Below are 25,270 nucleotides of genomic sequence, written 5' to 3'. Positions count from 1 at the left end.
CCCGCCGTGACACCCGGGCTCCCCTGGGTCTGACACGACCACGCACCTGACACGCCGCCTCCAGACCACGGCGCTGGCGGAGGGGAGACCTGGCCTAGTCCGGGCCCGATCTTGGGACTAACATCTGGCAGAGTCAGCTGAGAAGGAAGCTATTACTCACTGTTGGAAACTTTTCCTTTTTAATTAAAAATGCATTTCCCCCTCCAAGCCACAGTACCTTATTTTAGCTGTCCAAAAAAGAAAAGAAAAGAAAAAATCTACCAGAAGCTTGATCAAATGTTGTACACTTCTTTACTTCCTACCAGTGCTATTTCGGCTTGAAATCTGGAAAATCTTGAAGCTAAAGCTTTGGAACGTGATTAGATGCATTATTTGAGCAGCTTCTAGAATAACAATTAGTCTTTTTCTCTGAATTACTGTTTTTATTTTCCTTTTCTGTAAAGTGCAACAAAATGTAAATGATTTTTAAAGGGGCCCAGGACAGAATTTGTGGTACTCAGTCAAGGAATGTGCAGGAGAGTTGAGTCATCCAGTATATAAGAAAAGAATGTTTTTGCTTCTCCCAACTTTTTTGAATTTTTAAAGTCATACGAAACTTAGTTATGTATTGGGAGTAAAAATTGATTTCTGTCTCTAACCCCATCGAATGACATGATGATGATGATGATGATATTTTGCCAAGGGTTTGAAATCTTGGATCAGCAGTGGTTTGGCAGTAGCAAGGATATGGCCTTTAGACCTGCCATCAGTTCTTTTGTTCAACAGTAGACATCTGTGTATGATTTACTTTAAGCACTTAAAGGTATTTTCTTTTTATCAGACCTGGAGGAACTGATTACCTCATGCCTCGGATTTGTTTTTGTGCTAGTTCCACAAGTGAAAAATTAGTTTGCCTGTGCTTTTCTTTAAAGTTTATAAATAAACCAAGTGTTTCCTTATTTGAGGTTAGCTTCTGGTAGTTACAGATTAGCTGTTAAAAAATGTCAGAGGATTAATGTTAAGCATTGGGATTAGATAAAAACCACTTTTAGTGTTGTTTGCATACACATCTGCTTAGGACATTTTTATGGAAACTACAAAGTTGGCTTATTGTATTTATTGTTGAGATATATTATCAAATAATCATATTTGAAAAACACAGTTTTAATTGAATTTAATCATATTGAAACAACTCAGAAGTGTGATTAGATAATTCTTTGTTGTGGGGCGCTATCATACTGGGCACTGTAGGAAATTAACAGCACTAGAGGCTAGGACCATTCTCTCAAATACTCCTTTGCCTCTGTGATAACCAAAAGTATCTCCAGTCTGTACTCAAATGTATTGTAGAGGCAAAACTTCCCTGGTTGATAGATGTATGTACTCTTCTATAGAAAAGTTTGAAGTGATTCCCACAATTAACTTTCAGTGAAGTTTTACTAAAGGGAGGCTGAATAATGACATTTAGGAAATGAGATGAGATGCAGGGATTGGTGGGAGTTGAGGATACTCTGGTGGCTAAAGACCAGGTTTTGAGAGGACCTGGAGTCCCTTTGAAGGAGTTCAGCTTTTTATCTTGTAGAGGGGTCAGTAGTATTACCTGATTTTGGTAGGAGTATTTTGATAAAATCTTGTGATTTACATGACTATTTTAGAATTTAGAATATATAACTTATTAACTTCGTAGGTGGTATTTACTAACAAGGAGAACTTGAATACTTAAATTATGTAACATGGCAACTTTTATTTTACCCCACCCTGATAACCTTATTTTATAGCATTGGTATTAAGACATAAAAATATGCTCTCTGATTTAGAGATTGTATGTGTGTGTGTGTTGGTCAACTTTCTTGCTTATGACTGGTTTTCTGCTACTGATGCACACATTCACTGGCTTTTTGTTGGCTAATTGGAGATGGAGTCTTGCAGACTTCTCTGCTTGGGCTGATTTTTAAGCTTGGTCCTCCAGATCTTAGCCTTCTGTGTTGCTAGAATTATAGATGTGAGCCACTGGCACCTGGCTAGAGATTTGTTTGAAACAGTCTTCATGCTTTGAAATCATTTTTCATTTCTTTAACAGTCTGTTTTTAGGTGACCTTTAATGGTCATTTTATTCTGAATTATGTCATTTAAATAATGTTTGAAGTTGGCTTCTGAATATTGCCAATAAGGTCATAGAAGTTTGGCTTCAGTGCCGCCTCTTCCTCCTCCTTCTCAATTCTCCTTCTTCATTCTCCTTTCCTTTTTTCCCCGTTGGCCTTCTTTTCTTTTTCATTAGCTTACTAAAATAAAGCTGTCACGCTGATGCTTAGAATGGTCTAGTGAAACATTAAGGGTGATGTGGTAGCTCCAATATGTATGTACTGAGTATTTTGCCTATAGTTCTGTGAAGACAAACCTGACTTTAAAAGGCTTGATGTCCAGAAAGATGATTAGCATTTACTACCTTAGGCAGTTTGTAAACTTTGCTACCATTTCTTTCTCAAGAAATTTAGTAATAGTAGAATATTAGATTTCTTTTTCAATGGTAAATATAAAGGATATATATATATATATTTTTTTTTTTGGGTCTGGTCGTACCACTTGAGCCACAGCGCCACTTCTGGCTTTTTTCTTTTTGCTTATGTGGTGCTGAGGAATCGAACACAGGGCTTCATGCATGCAAGGCAAGTGCTCTACCACTGAGCCACCTTCCCAGCCCTAAAGGATATTGTTAAAGGATGGATTCAATTATTCCAGAATTGTAAAATAGAAGAGCTTACGTGATTACTTGGTCTGTATCTTTGATTTTAAAAGTTACGAAGTAAAAACTGATTGATAGTGATTTATGTAAAGTAACACAGTTAAATACTAAAGACATCTAGGGACTAGAGTAAAATCTCCCAGTTCTGATCCATTTCTGTTTTTTTTTGGCCACTTACACCCCTTTCTCCTCATTGCTCAATTGATATGGTTAGTGCTATGCTAGTTATTGTGGAATATAAGGGATAAATTTCTGCTTAAAGGAACTTACATGTTAAGTGCTAAAGTAAATGATAGAGTCAGTGGAGGCTATAGTAGTACAGAGAAATGGGCAGAATGGATTTGTGTGTGTGTGTGTGTGTGTGTGTGTGTGTGCGTGTGTGCACTTTGGAGAAAATTGTGAGATGAAGAATATACATTGAGGGACTGGGAAGGTAGCTTAGTGGTAGAGCGCTTGCCTTGCATGCATGAGGCCTTGGGTTCGATTCCTCAGCACCATATAAGCAAAAAGAAAAAAAGCTGGAAGTGGTGCTGTGGCTCAAGTGGTAGAGCGCTAGCCTTGAGCTGAAGAGTTGAGGGACAGCGCCCAGGCCAAGAGTTCAGGTCCCATGACTGGACCCTCCCCCCAACCCCCAACGAAAATATACATTGAAGAGGCAAAGTTTCAGTGCAGGAAGGTGTTATAAGCAAAGATTCAGATATGAGAGTGAGTTAATTTCTCTCTTACTTATCCTTCTTTAGCATAATGCCTTTGAACAAATAGTTATTTATATTTTCTATGTGCTAGATACTGGAGACAGAGCAATGAATAGACACTGTCACTACTCTCAAGTTGCTTAAAATCAAGTGACTTTTAAAGAAAAAAGATAGGGGCTGGGAAGGTGGCTCAGTGGTTGAGCGCTTGCCTTGCATGCTCAAGGCCCTGAGTTCGATTCCTCAGCACCACATAAGCAAAAAGAAAAAAGCCGGAAGTGGCGCTGTGGCTCAAGTGGTAGAGCGCTAGCCTTGAGCTGAAGAGCTGAGGGACAGTGCCCAGGCCCCAGAGTTCAGGCCCCCCCCCGGACACCAAAAAAAAAAAAAAAGAAAAAAGATAGATTTAAAGCAGAAAACAAAACAAAAACAAAAATCTCAGAAATTTGCAAAATGGCATCAAAGCTAGTATCATGGAATTGCTTGATTGTCTAGCTTAATTTTGTACAAAGCACACATGAAGTCACATATGTAAGGTAAGCTTGCTTGTAATAATATTTTTAAAAAGTAAAAATGGAATGAAGATTAATCTTGAAAATACTATATCATTTAACCTGGTATATTTAAGGTATTTTTACAGGCAATCAATATATAATTGTTAACATATTTTACAATTTTATTTTGTAGCTATTGGCACATCTCAATTTGAGTAACCACATTTAACCTGTTAAGCTGCCTCATAGAGTTAGGGGTACTGTTTTGGACAGTAAAGGTTAGTTGAATGTATACAGTACTTTCAAACTTCTTACTTGTACTAAACTTTAAACTTACAGAATGTTTCAAGAGTTAAATAATGCAAAGAACAATCTTACATTCTTTACCCAGATTCACCTGTTGTTATCATTTTACCTTATTTGCTTTAACATTTGCTCTCTCTCTGTCTCTGTCTCTATCTCTCTGTCTCTCTTGTGTCTCTCTTGTGTCTCTCTCTGGTCCTCTCTGTCTCTGTCTCTCTGTCTGTCTGTCTGTCTCTCTGTGTCTGTCTGTCTGTCTGTCTCTCTGTGTCTGTCTGTCTGTCTCTCTTTCGGTGGTTGTGGGGCTTGAACCAGGGTCTGAAGGCTGTCCCTGAGCCTCTTTGTGCTTGTCTGTACTCCACCACTTAAGCCCCAGTGCCACTTTTGGATTTTGTGTGGTTAATTGGAGATAAGAGTCTCAAGTGGACTTTTCTGCCTGGACCGGCTTTGAACAGTGATACTCAGATCTCAGTCTCCTGAGTAGCTAGGATTTCAGGCCATGAGCCACCAGTGCCTGGCATGCTCACTTTTTTTTTTTCCTTCTCCCTTTTTTTTCTCTATGAATGATTTTTCCCCAGCCAGAGTCATTTTCATTCTTTTTCTCTATGAATGTTTTTCCCCATAGTCATTTATTAATTACTCATATGCCTTCAGTTTCAATATTTCCATTAAAAAATAGAAAAAACCAACTACAGTGTAGTTGTCACCTTCATAACTTTACATTAATTCAGTTTACTATCCATAATTCCAGTCTTGTAGTTCATCTGATCATGTCCTTTGTTTCATATATGCTACTGTTAGTATGGGAATCAGAACTACATTTTATATCCAGCTGATATTTAGTTTTTATTTTTATTTTGGGTCCGGTCGTGGGCTTGAACTCTGAGCTTGGGCGATGCCCCTCAGCTCTTCAGCTCAAGGCTAGTGCTCTACCACTTGAGCCACAGCGCCACTTCCGCCTTGTTTTTTTGCTTATGGGTACTGAGGAATCGAACCCAGGTCCTCAAGCATGCAAGGCAAGCGCTTTACCACTGAGCCACCTTCCCAGCCCCTAGCTGATACTTAGTAGGCATTGTATTTAGTTATTTTAATTTGGCCTCTCTGCATCGGAATATTTTACAGCATTTATTTTTATTCTATGACATTTTTGAAGAATGTATTTCCTTTTCCTCTTCGTTTTGTGTTACTGTAACAAAATACTTCAGGCCAGGTCATTTGTAAAGAAATGGAATTTGTTTCTTACATTTCTGGAGGCTGAGAGATTGAAGGGCCCATGTCTGGTAAGGGCCTTCTGTGTTATCACATGGCAGTAAGTGGAAGGGAAAAGGGAAAGAGGAGGACTGAATTTACTTTTGTAACAATTAACTCTCTTAATAGTGATTCTACTCTTGTAATAGTGACATTAATCCACTTATGAGGGCATTCTGTCCTCATGACCTTCCAATACTGTTGTGTTGAGGATGAAGTTTCTAATATATAAACTTTAGAGGTCTTATCACAAAGTTTTCCTCTTTAAGGGGATGGGTTCTGTATCTCCACACCATTTACTGCATGGTTTTCTGAACCTATCTATAGTGGGGCCTGAACTCTGGGCCTGGGCGCTGTCCCTCAGCTCTTCAACTCAAGGCTAGTGCTCTACCACTTGAGCCACAGCACCACTTCCGGCTTTTTTTTCTTTTTCTTTGCTTATGTGGAGCTGGGAATCAAACCCAGGGCCTCAGGCATGCAAGGCAAGCGCTCTACCACTGAGCCACCTTCCCAGCCCCTCTATTACATACTACTAGTGTTGGTATTTTGCTTTAATAATAATAATAATTATTATTATTAAATACTATAATTTTTTTGAATTCTTAAAAAAAATCACTGCATGCTGTAGTTCGGATATGACTTGCCCCCACCAAATGTCATGTTGACTCTCAGTCAACACGGGAGGTGATTAGGTCATAGGAACCCTGTCTTTATAAGTAGATTAATGTCTTTCTTAAGAGACTAGGTTATCTCTTTAAAACTAGATTAGAACCTTTGAGAATAGGTTGTTATAACGTGAAGCTGGTGCTTCTCCTGGATCTGTCTTGTCCTCTCTTCTGCAGCTGTCTGCATCCCTTATCCCCTTTTGTTGTACTGCTATACAGGGAGCAGCAGCAGAGTTCCTTATCAAATGCCAACACACTTTGCTGTCTGTCTGCAAATCCCTTCCCTATCGCCTTTTTAAAATGTATTGTCCATCTTCAGGTGTTCTATTATAGCAAAAGAAAATAGACTAAGACATTATTTGTTTTGTTTAATACATTAAATTTCTTTTTATAGATGAGAACTCCAGAGTATATATTTTGACATTCATTTAACATGTTGTTGTTGATCATGTATTCTTTGCTAACTACTGTGGCTGGGCTTTGGGATAAATACACCCTGAGAATAAAACATGTGAGTTTAATGGAGATGATAGTCACTTACAGGTATAATGCAATCAGTGTAGTAGTTATACTGAGGAAGAGTTTGGAGCACAACCATAACTAATTCTGTTGTGCAATAAATTTGGGGTGGGGGAATGTAGAAATGGAGATTATTGAAAAGTTTGCAGAGACTGGAAGTGATTCAAGGAAGGAGAGGCAAAGGAGAGAAGGCTGTTTTGAAAATATACCAGGCAAACATGAGTGTCATATAGCCTCATACTGAATAGGGGGACTGTATTTCAGCATGTGGATGGGGATACTTACAATAAATAAACTTTTCTGATGTATACTGTGAGCAGTTAGGGTCCTCCTAAAGATCTTTTTGGAAGGAAAATCTTCGAAAAATATGTTCTGTGAATCTATTAAAAGCAAGTCAGTGTTGTCATTTTTTTCTACCTAAAATTTGTTAGTGATTACTCAAGCCTCAGCATTAGTCTTTTGTTCTGTGACAGAAAACCTGAACAGACAATTTAAAGGAGGAAATGTTTATTTAGGTTCATGTGTTTCAGAGTTTTTATAAAATCTCTTGGCCCATCATTGTTGACCTTTGCTGAGGTAGAATACAATAGGGGAGATTGCTTAGTGAAGCAGAGCTTTTCACCTCTTGCAGCCAGGATATGGAGAGAAAGCCAGGGAGGAATTAGAGATGAGATATACTCATCAAGGCACACCCCCAGTTACCTAGTCTTCTAAAGTTCCTAACTCCTAATGTTCAGTTATAAACTTATTAGTGGATTAAAATCATTGACTAAGTTATTGACCTCAAGATTCAGTTACCTCTAAATAACACCACCATCTATAGACAAATTTTTCACCACATAAGTCTTTTGGGGAGATATTTCTTACCCATATCTTAACCATGTCTATAGGAGACACCTATACTTTAACTTATCATTCTAGCCCTTAATTCCCTGGTCCCTTTACACATACTGGGGCATCATCCTTACATACTCTGTGTATACATTGACCTTGCCATCCCTTACTAATTGTTGTCCATTTGTTTACTGTTCAATTCAAGTGACACTAAGGGCCATTTGTCCAAAGCATCCTGTACTAATTGAGAGCATTAAGCCATCACTTAAGCTCTGGGTTTCTCTACTCCTGGGGGTAAATCAGATGCAAAGTTTAAAGCAGTTATCATACTACCCAGCATTTTAACAAATACTGTATAATAACAATTAAAATTTTTACAAAGTTTAATCAGTTTTTTTTTAAATTTTATTTTTTGTTGGTTGTGGGGCCTGAACTCTGGGCCTGGGTACCATCCCTCCAGCTCTTCAGCTCAAAGCTAGTGTTCTACCACTTGAGCCACAGCGCCACTTCCAGCTTTTTCTGCTTATGTGGTGCTGAGGAATCGAACCCAGGGCTTCATGCATGCGAGGCAAGCACTCTACCACTGAGCCACCTTCCCAGTCCAATTTATTTTTGAAGCCAGGTCTCACTATTTAATCAAAGCTCGCATTAAGCTCTCTGTGTAGCCCATTCTGGCCTTAAACTTGTAATCCTCCTATTTCAGCTGCCTGAGTGTACTACTCCATTGGTTTTGTAATTTATTTATTTGACTTCTCTCCTTCCAGACTGTGAAGGAGATTTTATTTATTTTCTTAAGCGTTTCTGGGGTCCAATGTGGTGCTTGATGCTTGGTAGTTTAGTAACATGTGACTTCTTGATGGTTGCTTTGTAGAAAGGATTTCATTAAGGAAAAGACCAGCCAGAAAGTTACTGTATTACATTAGAATTATTTGGAGTCCTCAAGAAATTTTTTTCAGTGCCTTAGACTGAACCTGTAGCTTTGCGTATTTGAGGCAGGTATTTGGCCCTTAAAAAAAGGACTCGAAGTTCTTATCAAATCAAAATTTCAGGGACCTCTGGCTATAACTCTGGGAGATAATGAAAGCTCAAGTTCAGGCAAGAATGACTTTGAGGGCCAGAGAGAATAGATTGATTTTCAAGACAATTAAGGGGGGTGGGGGTGGAGGGAGGATGGGAAGGGATCGGAAGGGGAAACAAAGGAGGAGGCTACAATGCTTGATAAGAAATGTACTCATTGGGGTGGGGAGGAGAGAAAAAAAAAGAAATGTACTCATTATCTTGCCCATGTAATTGTAACCCCTTTGTACAGTATTTTCACACACACACACACACACACACACACACACACACACACAAAAGACAAGAGAATTGATAGTTGACTTAGAAGTAATTTGGGTAGCTGAGACGGTTACTGAATGGTCTAAGGTTAATGATAGAGAAGGAAGAGAAACAGGTTTGGAGAGGAAAATGTGTGAACTAGAGGTCTAGATATACCAGTGGAAATGAGATGTTCTGTGTGCAAGTAGAAATACAGGTCTGGCATTCAGGAGACAAGTTGAGGCAAGTGTTAGATATGTACAAATGTTGAGAGAAGTCAAGTTAAATAAGGAGTGAAAATGCTACTGAATGGGATAATTAGATTATTCCCAGTTGAATTTGAAGAGTCATTAGAGAGAAATACATGGCTGAGAAGTAAGGAAATAGAAATAGGTCACAAACGACTATCTAAGAACTATCTAAGAACCAGGAAAGGAAATGAAAATTAATGAAGTATGAAATGTATGAATGTCCTCTGTCATCCTTTGACCAATAATGTTTTGTTTTGGTTTTGAGGATTACAATGTTTTTCAAATCAGTTTTAAGTTATAAAGGGAATTTATTGTAGAGTTCCAGACCAATACATGAATGGAGCTAACTGCTGTACACTTAGTGTAATGTTTTCAGTGAGTAGGTTAGAGAAGGTTGTCTGTGATAGAAACAGTTCTATCCCAGATAAAATAACATTCTAATGGGCCACTGACTTCTTATCTCTGTTCTCTGCATCCCTGTTGTTTACTTTTTACTCAGTGTGTTCAGGACTCTAGATGGCCATCTGACACATGCTTCTCTGTCTTCTGTCTTAAGTTTGGTCCAGTGTCTCATTTCTCAAATCTTTTTTTGTTGGTCGTGGGACTTGAACTCTGGGCCTGGGTGCTGTCTCTGTGCTCTTTAGTTCAGGGTGAGCCCTCTACTGCTTGAGCCACCACGCCACTTCCCGTTTTCTAGTGGTCTATTGGAGATAAGAGTCTCATGGACTTTCCTGCCTGGGCTGACTTTGAACCATGATCCTCAGATCTCAGCCTCCTGAGTAGCTAGGATTACAGGCATGAGCCACTGGCTCCTGGCTCATTTCTCAACTTTTAAGAATATAAAACCATTGCCTGCCTGCCTGCCTTCCTTCCTTCCTTCCTCCCTCCATCCCTCCCTTTCTCCTTCCCTCCTTCCTCTTTCTTTCTTTCTTTCTTTCTTTCTTTCTTTCTTTCTTTCTTTCTTTCTTTCTTTCTTTCTTTCTTTCTGTCTGTCTGTCTGTCTGTCTGTCTGTCTGTCTGTCTGTTTGTTTGTCTGTCTCTCTCTCTCTTTCTTAAAATCACATCATGGATTTGTCCTTAGGTGGCTAACAAAGTTGTTTTCTGAGTCATGTGTCCATCACTGGGTCTGGGTGTGTGTGTGTGTACACATCTTTTCTAGATCATTCTTCTATAAATAAACTTTACAATGGATCTGAAAAAGTGACAGTAACTCTGATTAGGTTCTTTTGGTTCTGAGAATAAGAGATTGCTGGCCACCATGGTATATACCTGTAATCCTAGCTACTCAGTAGGCTGAGATCTGAGGATCATCGTTCGAAGCCAGCCTGGGCAGGAAAAGCTATGAAACTCTTATCTCCAATAAACCGCCAGAAAACCGGAAGTAGTGCTGTGGCTCAAGTGGTAGAGCACTAGCCTTGAGCTGAAGGGCTGAGGGACAGTGCTTAGGCCCAGAGTTCAAGCCCCATGACTGACAAAAAAAGAATAAGAGATCTGTCAGGTTAGTTCAATAATAGGATAAGGATGCTTAGAAAGCTGTACTCCACAATAATAAATGTGTTACCCACAACCGGGGCAGCATGACAGGATACTAGAGCTGAAGAAATGAGAAAGGAGACAGAGAATGGAAAAGTGAGGTACCAAGGGGTCCAGTGCTCACTGGCTTCTGAACTCTGAGTTCCCGTTAAAAAGCTTATTTAGTTCAATACAGGGAAGGTGACTACAGGTAGGTACAGAAAATAGGGTATCAATTTATCTGTGTTTACACCATTAACATGAAGTATAGTTTATATATATCTCTATATATAGATATATATATAGTGATAATTGACTTCTGTATTAATAGGGAGCAGAGGGAGTGGCAAACATTTAACTGGAACACATTCATCTAACTTAGTCTCAAGATTTCAAGTTTTTTTGAGCCAGGCGCCCGTGGCTCATGCCTGTAATCCTGGCTACTCAGGAGGCTGAGATCTGAGGATTGCAGTTCAAAGCCAGCCTGGGCAGGAAAGTCTGTGAGACTCTTATCTTCACTAAACCACTAGAAAACTGGAAGTGGTGCTGTGGCTCAAGCGGTAGAGCGCTGGCTTTGAGCTGCAGAGCGCAGGGACAGTGCCCAAGCCCAGAGTTCAAGCCCCACAACCGACCAAAAACAAAACAAACAAAAAAGATCTCAAGTTTTATAGGGTTCAAACAATTCTAAGTTAAACATCTTAGGGTCCAGTTAATTGTGATTTAAATATTTGTCTTGCCTTGTCTGTTTGACCTTTCCAAGGTCCAGTTCTCAGCCTTCTGAGCACTGAAGAGGTGAGATTCCAACCTCTTAACCCTTCCCTAGTCTCACAGGTAAGCTCCAGAGTTCCCTACAAATAAATATTAGACGTTCATAAAAGTCCAGAAGCAAAAATGCTATATGGGACAGAGCCTCTGAAGCCTTTCTTTTTTAAACTGGAAGGCTTCACAGGATTCAGTGCAGTACAGTTTAGGGCCTTCATGAAGGGTGTGATGCTTAATCTTGATTTTCAGTTTGATTGGATTGAGCAATGCTTAGGAAATTAGTAAAGCACACCTCAAAGCATCTCTGTGAGGGTATTTCCAGGGATGATTAACTGAGCAGGGAAGATCTGCTTTGAATGTGAGTGGCACATCCATATGCTGGGACTAAGATGAAATGGAAAAAATGAGAAAGCTAGTTGATACTGGTATTTTCTCCACTTTCTTTCTGCCATGCATGAACAATGTGCTACCTTGCTGTAACTTTCTTGCTATGACAAACTAAACTCATTTAAACTTTGAGTCAAAATATATATTTCTTTCTTAAATTGTTTTGTCCAGACATTTTGTCAGTAACAAAGGTCTGATTATATATAGATTTTATATGGATTATATAGACTATATTATAGATTTTTGCTATAGAGTTCAGCTGTTAAATAGACTTGGTGTGTGTACTTTTGTTTCAGATTACAGTTTGTTTTCCTATCTACATAGCTTTTGCACATTCAGAATCTATGGTAATTTCAAACTTTGGGTGGTTTATAACTTTGCATATCTTTTTTTTTTTTTGTTGGTTGTGGGGCCTGAACTCTGCCTGGGCACTGTCCCTCAGTTCTTCAGCTCAAGGCTAGGGCTCTACCACTTGAGCCACAATGCCACTTCCGGCTTTTTCTGCTTATGTGGTGCGGAGGAATTGAACCCAGGGCCTCATACATACAAGGCAGGCACTCTACCACTGAGCCACCTTCCCAGCCCCTGGTTTATAACTTTGATTTGCTCAATTTTAGCTCATGACTACAATTTTAGCTCAGAAGCCAATCATTTTCTGTTCACACTTTGCAATTAAAAATCCTAAACATAGGATCCATTAATTCATTCTTGTATTGGGAGTGTTCTTTATTTGTTTATTTGCTGCCACTGAGCCATCATTTTTAATAAAAATCACATCATTTTTTTAATCTTAGTTTTCTATATCAGACTGTGGGTGAATTTTACCTAAATCTGTTAACCTGAATGTTTTTCCAGTGCCTCTCTGGTATTTCATTTGGGTTTTAATATCTAAATAATATTTGAAAAATATTTTATTATTTATTATTTTTATTTTTTGTCAGTTGTGGGGCTTGAACTCTGGGTCTGGGCGCTGTCCCTCATCTCTTCAGCTCAAGACAAAGGCTCTACGGCTTGAGCCACAGTTTTCTAGTAGTTTATTGGAGTTTCAAGGACTTTCCTGCCTTGGCTGGCTTTGAACTATGATCCTCAGATCTCAGCCTCCTGAGCAGCTAGGATTACAGGCATGAACCACTGGTGCCCGCCTGAAAAATATTTTAAACCTTATACTTTTCTATATTCAAACACATTTCTATGGGAGTTAGATTAACTGGTAGGCCATACTGAGTTAGATCTCTGATAAGAATTTATTTAGTTTGTTCTGTAAGATTTTTTTGTGGTGCTGGGCATAGTGACATTCACCTGGAATTCAGTCAGTATTCAGGAGGCTGAGGCAAGAGGATTATGAAGATAAATAATGGACATCGGGAAAATTTGAAAGCTGAGAAAAGAAATTGAGAAATAGCTTAGGACTGTGGCATAGTGGGTGCTTAATGTTAAAAGCTTTGAAATCAGATGGAATCCAAGTCATGCTTAATATTGGATTTGTGATCTTAACTAACAATAGCTTTTTTGAGGCTATAACTTTTTGTTTTTTGATCAGTTGTGGGTCTTGAACTCGGGGCCTGGGTGCTTTCCCTGAACCTCTTTTTGCTCAAGGCTAGTGCTGTACCACTTGAGCCACAGTGCCAATTCTGGTTTTTGAGTGGCTAATTGGAGGTAATAGTCTCACGGGGACTTTTCTGCCCTGGGCTGGCTTGGAACTGTGATTCTCAGATCTCAGTCTCCTGAGTAGCTAGGATTACAGGCATGAGGCATCAGTGTCTGGCTGACCTTATTTTTACCTTGGCTAAATATGAACAGTCTTTTGTTTTTAGTTAGGATTATTATGAGTATTAAACAACATGAAGCAAATAAAGTACCTAGGGTTGTGATTGTTATTGACTATATATGTTAGCTATTATTATTAATATAAAATATTTCTTTTAGTAGATTATCATTTAACATTCCTTTAATGTAAAACTCAAATTTCTCATTTTCTGAACTTTTACAAAAAATATTCATACCTCATGATTATTTTGACTTTATTAAGCTTTTTGATTGTAAGGTACCAGAGCAAGTAGAGAAATCACTGAATTTAGAATCAAAAGGGTTGAGTTCAAGTTCTACTTCTGTTACCATCATGATTAGGAAATTTTCCTCTTCTTTTTAACTGTCCAATAAAGGCATCACCTAGCTAATATCTAAAGTGCTTTTCAGGAAAAAGTTTTAGTTGAATACAAAGGAAGAACCAGGATCTTGAGTGTGTAGATTATTTGTATCCTCTACCTAGTGTTTTAGGTATGTTATATAATGAATCTTGACACTTCCTTATCCTATTCTCTATCATTTTTATTGAGAAAAAGCAGATATCTTTAAGCAACGGTATAATTCATTGATATAGCTCATGTAAGGTGATGATGACAGCATCTTTCCCATAGTAAGATCTAGGAGTTATCAGGCTATGTCCTCTGCTGAGACCTTTTCTCCCCACAGTGTTTCCCACATATGATATCTCACATGCAAGTAAGATTCATTATTGTAGTGTGATACCTACATCCCCATTTAGGGTGGAGACACGTTCCCCTGGAGTTATAGCTACATCTTTTTCCTCCCTGGGAATTGTCCTGGCAGAAGAAAGCTTCTTTCCCTAAGCTTATATCTCCTTTTTGGAAACAGCTTTATTCCCAGAACTTGTTGATGTGGAGGATAGGAAGAATCATCTCTTTGTCTTAATTTGGGACCTTTGTGAAGGGCCATTCCAACTTTACAATTCTTAAGTCTAGTGCTACTTGTGGTTCCAATTGTGTTACTGATCGGTACTGTTTAACTTCTCTCTTTGTCCAGTCAGTCTTCTTTCAACCTAGTACTACTTCCCAAGAATCCTCCTACATGAAGATTTCTGTCTAGATTTTTTTCTATTACCTGAATTATGAGAGTCATCTACTATTTGGATAGCCTTTCTCTGGATTTTTGCATCTTTAAACTAATTATATTCAGGATAGATATTGATTTTTATGACATCTTCAGATTTTGTTGAATGAACCTAGGGCCTTGTGTATGTTAGGCAAGTGTTTTACTACTGAGCTATATACCTCTAGCCAAATATTAAAACTGGTATTCTATGTATCTTTTATAGTAAGCACCATACACAGAGAATTAAAATTTGTTACATTATAAAGTGCTATATAATAGATTTTTAAATTCTATTAGATTGGAATTTGAGGAGGCTTGTACATGCCATATTAAGAAACTTTACTGTTAGACTCTTTCTTTGTTCTTCTAGGTGATTTTTGAGGAAATTCTCAAAACTAGACTGAAAGTTCTTATTTTACATATTTTAGGGCTCACTATTTGAGAGTCAAGACATTCTATACCCAAAACTTGTTTAAAATATGTCAATTCATTTTTGTTCAATATTTAGAAAACTTTTAATCTTTATATTGTTTATGATGTCTGTAAACCCAATTTAGTTAGTAGTAATATATAATCTATAATTAGTTGTGATTGTCCCAGTCTCTTGGCTGCATTGGAGAGGAAAATTGCTTTTATGTAAACATTAATAACCACCAAGTTAACTTTTAGTTTCGAAAATAGCTGTAAGAGAAGTAAGCGTATATAATAATTGGGTAGTACATTTGATTTAGTTTCTATAGATAAACTTTTAAATTGGCCAATCTAAGGTTCAAACAAATGGTGGAGTTACAATTTTGGAACCTTTAAGGGCTTTACGTTCTTGCTGTGTCTTTGTAGTTTATCAGTGGAATTGAAACAAGAGAAATTGTCTTGATTGCTTTGGGAACTATGAATGAGAAACATGTTGAGATTATAGAGAGATTGTTGATTGAGACCTTGGAAATGTAAATTTTAGTTGCAACTTTATTGTTAGATACCATAGTGATATCAGGCAAGCAAGTTATTCTTGCTAGGGCTTAGATTTTCAATTATGAAGTAATGTAACTCTTAATGGATGATTTTGAGTGCCTTCTGTCTTTCAGATTTTGAATTTAGACCTCTTTATTTGGAGAACTTACAGTCATGTATCTATTATTTGTAGTTGATTTACCACAAAATCAGGAACTGATTTAAACATTTTCCTTTTATTATTATTTAACCTGCATATTACTTTAGTGAAGCTATTAATTTGTACCACTTTACAAAGGGAAATTTCATACTTAAGAAAGTTAAATTTAGGAAGCTTCTAAATGGCTAATTATAAGTTGGATAAGCTGAGTCACTATATCTAGATTTAGTTGGACCTTTGTTTTTGGAGCATTTACTTGCTCTTAAGAAAACACATCCAGTTGCAGTTAGATGGATATATGCTTCTGACTCTTTTCTTCTGTCTAGTATTGTGTGCTTATAGGTTTAGGCAGGAAGGACTTAGAGGCAGATAAGTGTTATGTGTTGTTACATGAGAGAAACTTTGTTGGAGAAGTAGAAGTTGAGTCCAATACAACAGGGTAGATAACCAGCCTCTCAGGCTGTCTTCAAGAGGCAAATTGAATAGGTTTGCATTCAATTCAGCATAAACAATATTGCAATGTAGCTCTATATTTGCTTGCTTAAAGTTGTAAACGTTGAGATTCAGTTGAGAAAAGAGAAATTATATTCAACTGAAAGTTGTAAATGTTGAGATAAAATTCAGAAAATAGAAATTATATTCAATGGAAAGCTGATCTAAATACATTAGGGCTAAATGTAGTATATTTTGAAAGATACTTTCTGTTGCACATGTTTTATGATGGATTGAAAAACATCTGTGAAGTTACATGGAGAGTTCTATGATACCATAATTTTTCTAGATAAGGTCATATTGCAAAACCCTGATTAAGCTTTCTGATTAAGGATTTGATATTGATCGGGATATATTCAGTTTTAAGAAATTCAAGAAATTAGAAGGATCTGAAGACAATAAAAAGATTAGCAATGAACTATGAAGAAAGCTTAAAGTTAGGGTTATAATGCCAATTGGAATGAGAAGTGTTTTCTCAAGGGTGAAAATTTAAAGCAAAAGGAAAAGGACTTAAAAGAAATTTTGTATGAAGTTTTGTGCTAAGAGTTTGGAATTAGGTTTAGGAGTACAAGAGGTACGAAATGAAAAGAAAATCTTTTCCCCAGTAATCATTGTTAATGTTTTTCTAGGTATTCTTTCATAAATTTGGTTGCTGTCCATTAAGATGATCATGCTCTTTATATGAGTTTCTATTTTTCCCTTGTAATAGTTTTCAAATCTTTCAGCATCAGCATGGTCAGAACTAGTTTTACTTTTAATAACTGTATTATATTCATATGTAAATTATTGAAATTTATTTAACTAATCCCCCATTGAAGATCATGCTGTAAATGACATGCTAGCAACAATTTGGGGTATGTAAGTTTTTTATACTCCCATTAATATGTGGGAGTCTTATATTCTAACACCTTTTGACTATAAATATTATCAAAGAATAAAAACATTTTGATTTTAATTTAATGCCTTCTAACCAGATTGGTACTTTTTTTTTAGACTTCTAGTTTTTTTCTCATTAATAGAAGGGAGAATTTTTATTCAAAGCCGTGTCTTCGGGGACTAGAATCAGAATGTTTGATGGACAGTGAAGGTTCAGGAAGGCCTACCTCAATGGTGCCATTACCCTCTGTCAGGCTTTCTAACTTCTCTTTAGGAGAGGATGCTACAGGTGTGATTGAATTCCCTTGAAACCGATTAGTTACTTTGCTTGAACACTGTAGCCATTTCTGCCTTTCTTCAATAGCTCTGCCACAGCTAGTGTAGCCTCAGAGCCCCTTTTCAAATCCAATCTGGTTCTTCCTCCCTTTTCACAGAAGGCCTTAGGAACCTTACCTTTCTTTCTTCTCTGTATTGCCATCAACTATGCCATCATTTAGGTGATTTTCTCTTCTTAAAATGACCTGTGGAGTAGAAAGGGATCAGAGAGAGGAAAAGAAAATTTGTATTACATGCCAACTAAGACCATTAAATAATAATGGCAATAGGATATGATGACAAAGCTTTTGGTCCTTGCCAAATATCAAAAGAGCAATAATCTTTGGTTACAATGATTAAAAATAAATGCAGCCCCAGTCTGAGGTTGAACAGACAGTGAGCAAGCATATTTCCTTATAAAAGTACTTTGTATATAAGGTTGTAGTGGCTTCTGATAGTTACTATCTGGTAACCATGTATAATGACCTTTTTTGTTATAAGTCTCTGGTTCTAATTCCCTTCCTTCCTCTCCTCTCCCCTCCTCTCTCCTCCCCTCCCCTCCCCTCCCCTCCCCTCCCCCTCCTAGCCCCTCCTCTCCCCTCCTCAGTCCTCCTCTCCCCTCCTCTCCCCTCCTCTCCCCTCCTCTCTCCTCTGCCTCTCTCCCCTTCTCCTCTCTCCTCTCTCCCTCTCCCTCTCCCTCTCTGTAGAGCGCTAGCCTTAAGCTGAAGAGCTGAAGGACAGCGCCCAGGCCCAGAGTTCAGGCCCCATGACCAGACGCCCCCCCCCCCAAAAAAAAGGAGTATGTTACTAAATGAGGCATTTACTATACTCTTTCCTAAGCACCAGATGGGGAACACATTTTCTATGCTAGTTCTAGGAAGTAGAATGTGGAATTAATCCGTCTTCCTCCCCAAGAGCTCTCCACTGGTTAATTTCTTTTTTATTTTATTTTATTTTTTGTGAACATACTGTATAGAGGGGTTACAATTACATGGGCAAGATAATGAGTACATTTCTTATCAAGCATTGCAGCCTCCTCCTTTGTTTACCCTTCACATCCCTTCCCAGCCTCCCCCCGCCCCCCCACCCGGTTAATTTCTTTTTTAAAAAAATACTGAAAAATGGATCCCCCACACATGACCCCCACCCCACCCCTCGAAAAAGTCTCTAAAATGTTCCAGATTACTGTCTAAAATGGAACCAGGGAGCAGCTTCAACAATTCAAAATTAGTCTGTTACAGTCATCACTAGCATGCCTTACTTTTAAACAAACAAAAAAGTTTTTTTTTAAACAACAAAAACTAGTACTGATCACTTTCTGACAATACACAATTATCAAAATTAACTAGTACTTGGAAGGCGAAGGGGGCATACCTACGGGCCTTGTCTCACATGAGTGCATGTGGGTAGGTACAGGACATTTGTCATTATTGCAGAAACAAATTTTAATTTTTAATTTTAGTTTGATTTGAACATTGCTTTTAGTATGATGCCGACACCAGCTGTGCAGAAAGGGCTCTGAAGAGATGTTCAGCAGCACACACCTGCGGCTCTTCTTCGGTTCTGGAGGCTCCAAGGCAGCCAATATTGCTTCGTCAAACACATTCTTTAGGCCTTTCTGTGTAAGTGCAGAACACTCCACATACTTGACAGCCTTCAGATCATGTGCCAACTTTTCAGCAGTCTCTGGAGTAATAGGCTTCTGTTTGTTCTTGGCAAATTTCTCAGTAGTGGAAGGGTCATCTCTAAGATCAATTTGGGGCCCAACAAGCAGAAAAGGAGTCTTTGGACTGTGGTGAGTAATCTCAGGCACCACTTTTCTTTCACATTTTCAAATGAAGACGTAGAAATCACTGAAAAACAGACTAGAAATATATCTGTTTGTGGATAACTCAGTGGTCGTAATCTGTCATAATCTTGCCCTGCAATATCAAAAAGTCCAAGAATATATGGCTCTCCACCAATCATAACTATGACTGCATAGTTGTCAAAAACAGTTGGTACATATTCAGATGGAAACTTATTTGTTGTATTAGATATCAGGAGACATGTTTTACCAACAGCACCATCGCCCACAACAACACATTTAATTGTCTGCATGGCAGAAATAGTTTTGTATCCACTTTAAATAATTCAAAGTTGATGATGACCTCAGCTTCTCTGCTGGGGCATTGGCAGCACTGTGCGGGGTCTCCTCGCTTGCCGGACAGCGCATGTACCTGACCTCAAAATAGTTATTTTCTTTATGTAGTTATTAATACCAAATTGAGTTTCTTTAAAAAATAGGGCTGGTGTATTATTACCTTAATAGTAAAGTGCTTGCTTGGCATGTCAAACTTTTCCCCCAGCCTAAGAACAAAACAAAACCTCTAAACTTATTTCTCTGGGTGTACCTATCTATGGTGGTGTCCATCTGTAGTCTCAGAGACTTGGAATGCTGAGTTGGCAAAATCAGTTCATCCCATGAATTGGAGACCAGCCTGGGGAATATAATGAAGTACTCTTCCTAGTAAATGCATAACATAAGATGTACAAAACTAAGTGATATTGATTGTATTCCATTATTATATAATCATCACATCCATTAATTCCTGTAACTTTTCCACCATCTCAAAGGGAAACTCTATGTCCTAAAAATAATAACACTGTATTCTTCTCCTGCTCCTCAGATCTTGGTAACCACTATTCTACTTTTTGCCTCTATGAATTTGATTATTCTTAGGTGTTAAAAGTGTAGTCAAGCAATAGTAATACTTTGTGTCTAGATCATTTCACTGAGCTTATGCTTTTAATTTTCATCTTTTTCACTTAATATTCTCTTGTGATTATATGCTATGTTTTTCTGTTAATCCATCTGTTGATGGACACTGGTTGTTTCTACTGTTTAGCTGTTGCAAATTGTGCTGCATTGAATTTTGGTGTGCAAATACCTGCTTGGTTTAGATTTTAATTGAGGTTTTTAAGAAGTAAGGATGTTATTAACTATAGAGAATATAATTTCCCCTCCCTGAGATGTATGGTAAAGAAGTGAGATATGAAAGAAGGGGTATTGGCTGTGATACATTTGATACCTTCTAGAAAATCCATTACTTGTTGTCTTAGGAAACAGTTCTGTTTTACTTTATGTTGTTGTGACAAAATAACTGGCATAAACAGCTTAAAAGAATCAAAGGTTTATTTTGGCTCAGGATTTAATAAATTCTAGCTTATACTTTTTGGATGCTTTGATTCTGGACCCATGGTGAAGCTAAACATAATGGTGACTAGAATATGTGGAGAAGGTTGTTCACCTACTAGTAAACAGGAAGTAGGGAAAGAGGGACTAGAGACAAGATATAACCTTCAAATGCACACCCTCAATGATCTGTATTTCAGACAGGCTTTCCACCTGAAGTTTCATGATTTCCAAAATAGTACCATCACCAAGCATTCAACACATGAGCCTGTGGAAGACATTCCATATTTAAAACATAACATTCTGTGCCTATCCTCCAAAGTCTTATGGTTATCTCATAATGCAAAATTCATTTAGCCCATATATTAGGCCAAATGAAGACTGACATCACAAGGCAAGCATTAAATAACATAGCTCCATGTCTGGAATTTGCAGGGAGGGACACACTATAGTGGCATGATATAAGCTTCAGGAGCTTATGCATTCCTGCCCCCACAGCCTCTTTCTTGGACTGGCATCACTCATTGCCCACAGTGTTCCTCAATAGACAGTCTGCATTTATTGTAAGGCTTCACCCTCACAGCTTCATCACTCTCTATGATATCCTACAGGGGATCTGACCCCGGTACACATAGCCTGGCCTCTCATGATTTCCTCTGGAATCTGAGTGGAATCCTCCATGACCACACAACACTCTATATGCCTACAAGACCCACGTCAATCTGTTGCCAGTTTGAACAGTAACTGGCCCCCCTTGGACCATGGCTGCAGTGGCCTCTGCTGTTCAGTGACTGAGCATGGTGAAGTGAATCCCTGAGAACCCATTTCTTACATTGCTTTGTATGAGCATGTGCCATGGAGCTCTTTTCTCAAGGTAAAGTTTTTTTTCTTGTTATTTTTAAAGAATTGTACAAAGAGGTTACAATTTTATAAGTCAGGTTATGAGTAGAATGCTTCTTGGGCATTTTCACCTTCTTTCACTTTCCCCCTTATTCCCCCTTCCATCCTTACCTAGTTCATTTTTTTATCATAATGTATATTGAATACAATTACTGCATTTGCTTTCCCTTCTTCTGTCCATTCCTGTGCCCCTCCTTTGTCTACCATCCCCCCCACAAGGAAAACAAAACCAAACAAATTAAAACAACATAAAAACAAAAGCAACAACATAAAAATGTTGTCATTTTTGGGAGTTTGTTTGATAAATAATGCTTTAGATGTTCAGAGTTATTATGCATTTGGCTTTTCCCCCTTCATATACCTTCCTTCAGTCAGCCCATTCATGTGTAAATACATAAAGCCCTGTATAAATTATCATGTTTAGTTTTATATTAGATCTAGCTTCCACATACGAGTTTGGCTTATATCACTTGACATGATTTATTCTATTTAGATCTGTCCATTTCCTGTAAATCACGTAATATTGTTCTTTCTGATGGATGAGTAAAATTCTATTATGTATATGTACCACAGTTTTTTGATCCACTCATCTATTGTAGGGCATCTTGGCAGTTTCTGTAACTTGGCTAATGTGAATAGCACAGCAATGAACATATCCTAACTTGTAATGTTCTAAGTAGATGTCTAAGAGTAGTATGGCTGTACAGTACAATAGGGTTCCTTTTCCCCCATATTCCTGTCAGCATTTGCTATTGTTTGAATTCTTATGCGGGCCAGTCTCACTAGGGTGAGATGGAATCTCTTTGTTTTGATTTTTTCTTTTAAAGCCAGGGATGTTGAGCATTTCCTCAAAGTTTTATTGGCCATTCCATTCTTACTTCTGAGAAATCTCTAGTTCCTTTATTCTTTTATTGATTCATTTTTCTTTTTGTGTTGTTGATCTTGGGGCTTGAACTCTGGGTCTGGGTGCTGTCCTTGAGCTCTTCAGCTCAAGGCAAGCACTCTACCACTTGAGCCACAGAGCCACTTCTGGTTTTCTGCTAGTTAATTGGAGATAAGAGTCTCATGGACTTTCCTGCCTGGGCAGGCTTTGAGCCATGATACTCAGATCTCACCCTCCTGAGTAGCTAGGATTACAGGCGTGAGCCACCAGTGCCTAGAAAATTTATTCACTTTTTATGTGGGGGTTTCTTGAGCTCCTTGTATATTTTGGATATTTTGTTGATGTAATAACTGGTAAAAATTGTCTCCCAGTCTGTTGGCTGTCTTTCTAGTTGTGCAATTTGTCCTTTGCTGTGTGTTAATTTGATATAATTCCATCTGTCAAGTCTCTCTTCTATTTGCTGTGTCCCAGGGACTCTCTTTCAAAAAGTTCCTGCCTATTCCTATAAGTTGTAATGTTTCTCCCACTCTATCTTGTAGTTTCAGAATTTCAGGTTGGATATTGAGGTCTTTAATCTACTTTGAGTTGACACTTGTGCATAGTGACCAACAGATTTAATATCCAGTTTTCTCCATATGGACATCCAGTTTTCCCAACACTATTATTATTTTTTTAAATGTTTTTATAAAGGTGATATACAGAGGGGTTACAGTTACAAAGGTCAGGTGAAGAGTACATTTCTTTTTGGACAATGTCACCCCTACCCTCACTGCTAGCTTTTCCCTCCCATCCTTACCCATTTCAACACTAATTATTGAAGAGACGTTTTACCAACTTATATTTTGACTTCCATATCTAATGTCAGATAACCATAAATATATAGTTTTATCTCTGGGTTTTCTATTCTGTTCCATGGATCTTTAGGCCTGTTTTTGTGCCGGTAGTAAAGTAATTTTGTAGTGAAGTTTGAGGTTTGGAATTGTGATACCTCCAGTATTGCTTTTTTGCCTAAAATTGCTTTGGCTTGTGGTCTTTTGTTGTTCATGTGAATTTTTGGATTGTTTTCTCTATCTCAGTGAAAAATGTCTTTGTGATTGTGAGGGGGATAGCACTGAATTTATAGATCACTTTTGACAGTATGGCTGTTTTCATGATATTACTTCTACCTATCCATGAACATGGGGGGTCTTTCCATTTCTGATGTCTTCTTTCAGATCATTATAGTTTCCACTGGAGGTCTTTGGCTTCCTTGGTTAGACTTATTCCTAAGGGTTTTTATTTTGTTGTTATTTGTTTGTTCTGAGACTATTGAAAATGGGATTGTTTTTCAAGGTAAAGTTGCTTTTCTTTTTAATGAGTTAAAACCTTTACAATTATTTGAGTGTTGTTCTTCATACCACTAATTCCAACATCTAAGAGACTAAGGCATGAGTATTGCAAGTTTGAGACTAGTCTGGACTGCATAGTGATAGCCTTTTTTTTTTTTTTTAAAGAACTTCGTTATTTAATCCATTACTTTTACATTCATCCTCAGAGTCATGGGCAAAACATAGACAAATGTTTTATTAGAACATAAAAATGGTCTCAAGTCTAGTTCCCAAGAGTCCTAATTTCCACCTGAAAGCTTATGAGCACAGTCTTTATTGTCTGTATTTCTGTCAGCATTTTAATCTGAGCTCCCATCAGAATTGTCTGTTAAGCTGAGTTTACAGAGGTTAATATTGTTTTATATTGATTTTGTAGGTTTTTCTTTGTGGTGTTTAATTGAACTCAAGGCTTTCTTTTTACTAGGCTGATGATGTAATGCTTGAATTACGCATCCAGCCTCTTTAATTATTTTTTGAATAGAGTTTTACATTTCTTCCTGAGCAGGTCTGGAATGTGACCCATCTATATATTCTATGGTTGGAATGTCAACTCATGCCACTATGCCTTGCTTTTTATTGGTTGAGATAAAGTCTTGTTAATTTTCATTCAGGTTGGCCTTGCACTGCAATCCTCTGATCTCTGTCTCCCAGCCAAGTAGCTAGAGTTACATGCCACACTGATTTTGTAGTTTTTCCTAATGTGATTCTATTTATATATTACCAACGATCTAGTGTATTTTGTACGTTGTGGGCATCTGTTACTTGCATGAATAAGTTTGTTTCCTAACTTCTACTATTGATGTGACACTGTGTTATAATAAGAAATAGATGTTTGAATTTCTTCCCACTTTATGGCAGAAAGCTCCTAAAACTGGAATTTTCTAAGTGATAGGAAGAGTGAAAGAGAGCTTGCTTCTTTTATTACTTATAATAAGCCCTCTACTGCTGTACCTTAGTTTATGCTAATGAAGTAGCTTAATGATTCTTTGGTTAGGTAGCTTTAGGTTGGGGATTGTTGTGTTACTTGACTCAAAGTCCAGCTGCTTACTGTACAATAGGATAATGGAGACAAGGTATCAGGATAAGGAAGATGGCTTTTTCAAAAAGCTGACTAGACAGAAAATAGAGGATTCTAGGTACTCAGTTCATCTTGCTAAGAAGCTGGTCTCATTTATATGTAGATGGTTTACAAGTATTGGTAGAGTGGTGGGCACTTTTCACAATGGGTAAGTATAGATTGGGGTGGACCATCTCATACTGGGTGGGACAGATGATACACATGACTTGTGTAAATATCAAAAACAAAGATCATAGCTGGGCGGTGGTGGCTCACGTCTATAATCCTACCTACTCAGGAAGCTGAGATCTGAGGATTTGGGTTGAAAGCCAGCCAGGGCAGGAAAATCTTGTGAGACTCTTATCTCCAGTTAACTACCAGAAGATTAGAGGCTTGGAACTTTCAGCTAACTATACCTCTTACCCCCAGGAATAAAGAGAGGCTAGGAATTTAGTTAATCACCAATAGGGAATGATTGAAGTAATAATTTCTACTTAATAGAACC

The 25,270-nt window shown here is 37.9% G+C and overlaps 1 protein-coding gene and 1 pseudogene across 2 annotated transcripts in view; one reads left to right on the top strand and one right to left on the bottom strand.

Moving 5' to 3' along the window:
• Positions 1–25,270, top strand: part of Eea1 (early endosome antigen 1) — a 94,302-nt gene that overhangs the window by 687 nt on the left and 68,345 nt on the right. The window lies entirely within an intron of this gene.
• On the bottom strand, positions 18,479–19,560 carry LOC105989352 (annotated as a pseudogene). Its single transcript, XR_001175246.1, has one exon. The product of XR_001175246.1 is annotated as a cell division control protein 42 homolog pseudogene (transcript).

This window comes from Dipodomys ordii, unplaced genomic scaffold, assembly GCF_000151885.1.
Source record: "Dipodomys ordii isolate 6190 unplaced genomic scaffold, Dord_2.0 Scaffold3, whole genome shotgun sequence".
Lineage (NCBI taxonomy): Eukaryota > Metazoa > Chordata > Mammalia > Rodentia > Heteromyidae > Dipodomys > Dipodomys ordii.
The sequence above is the reverse complement of the archived record's forward strand: the minus strand, read 5'-3'. Positions and strand labels throughout refer to the sequence as shown.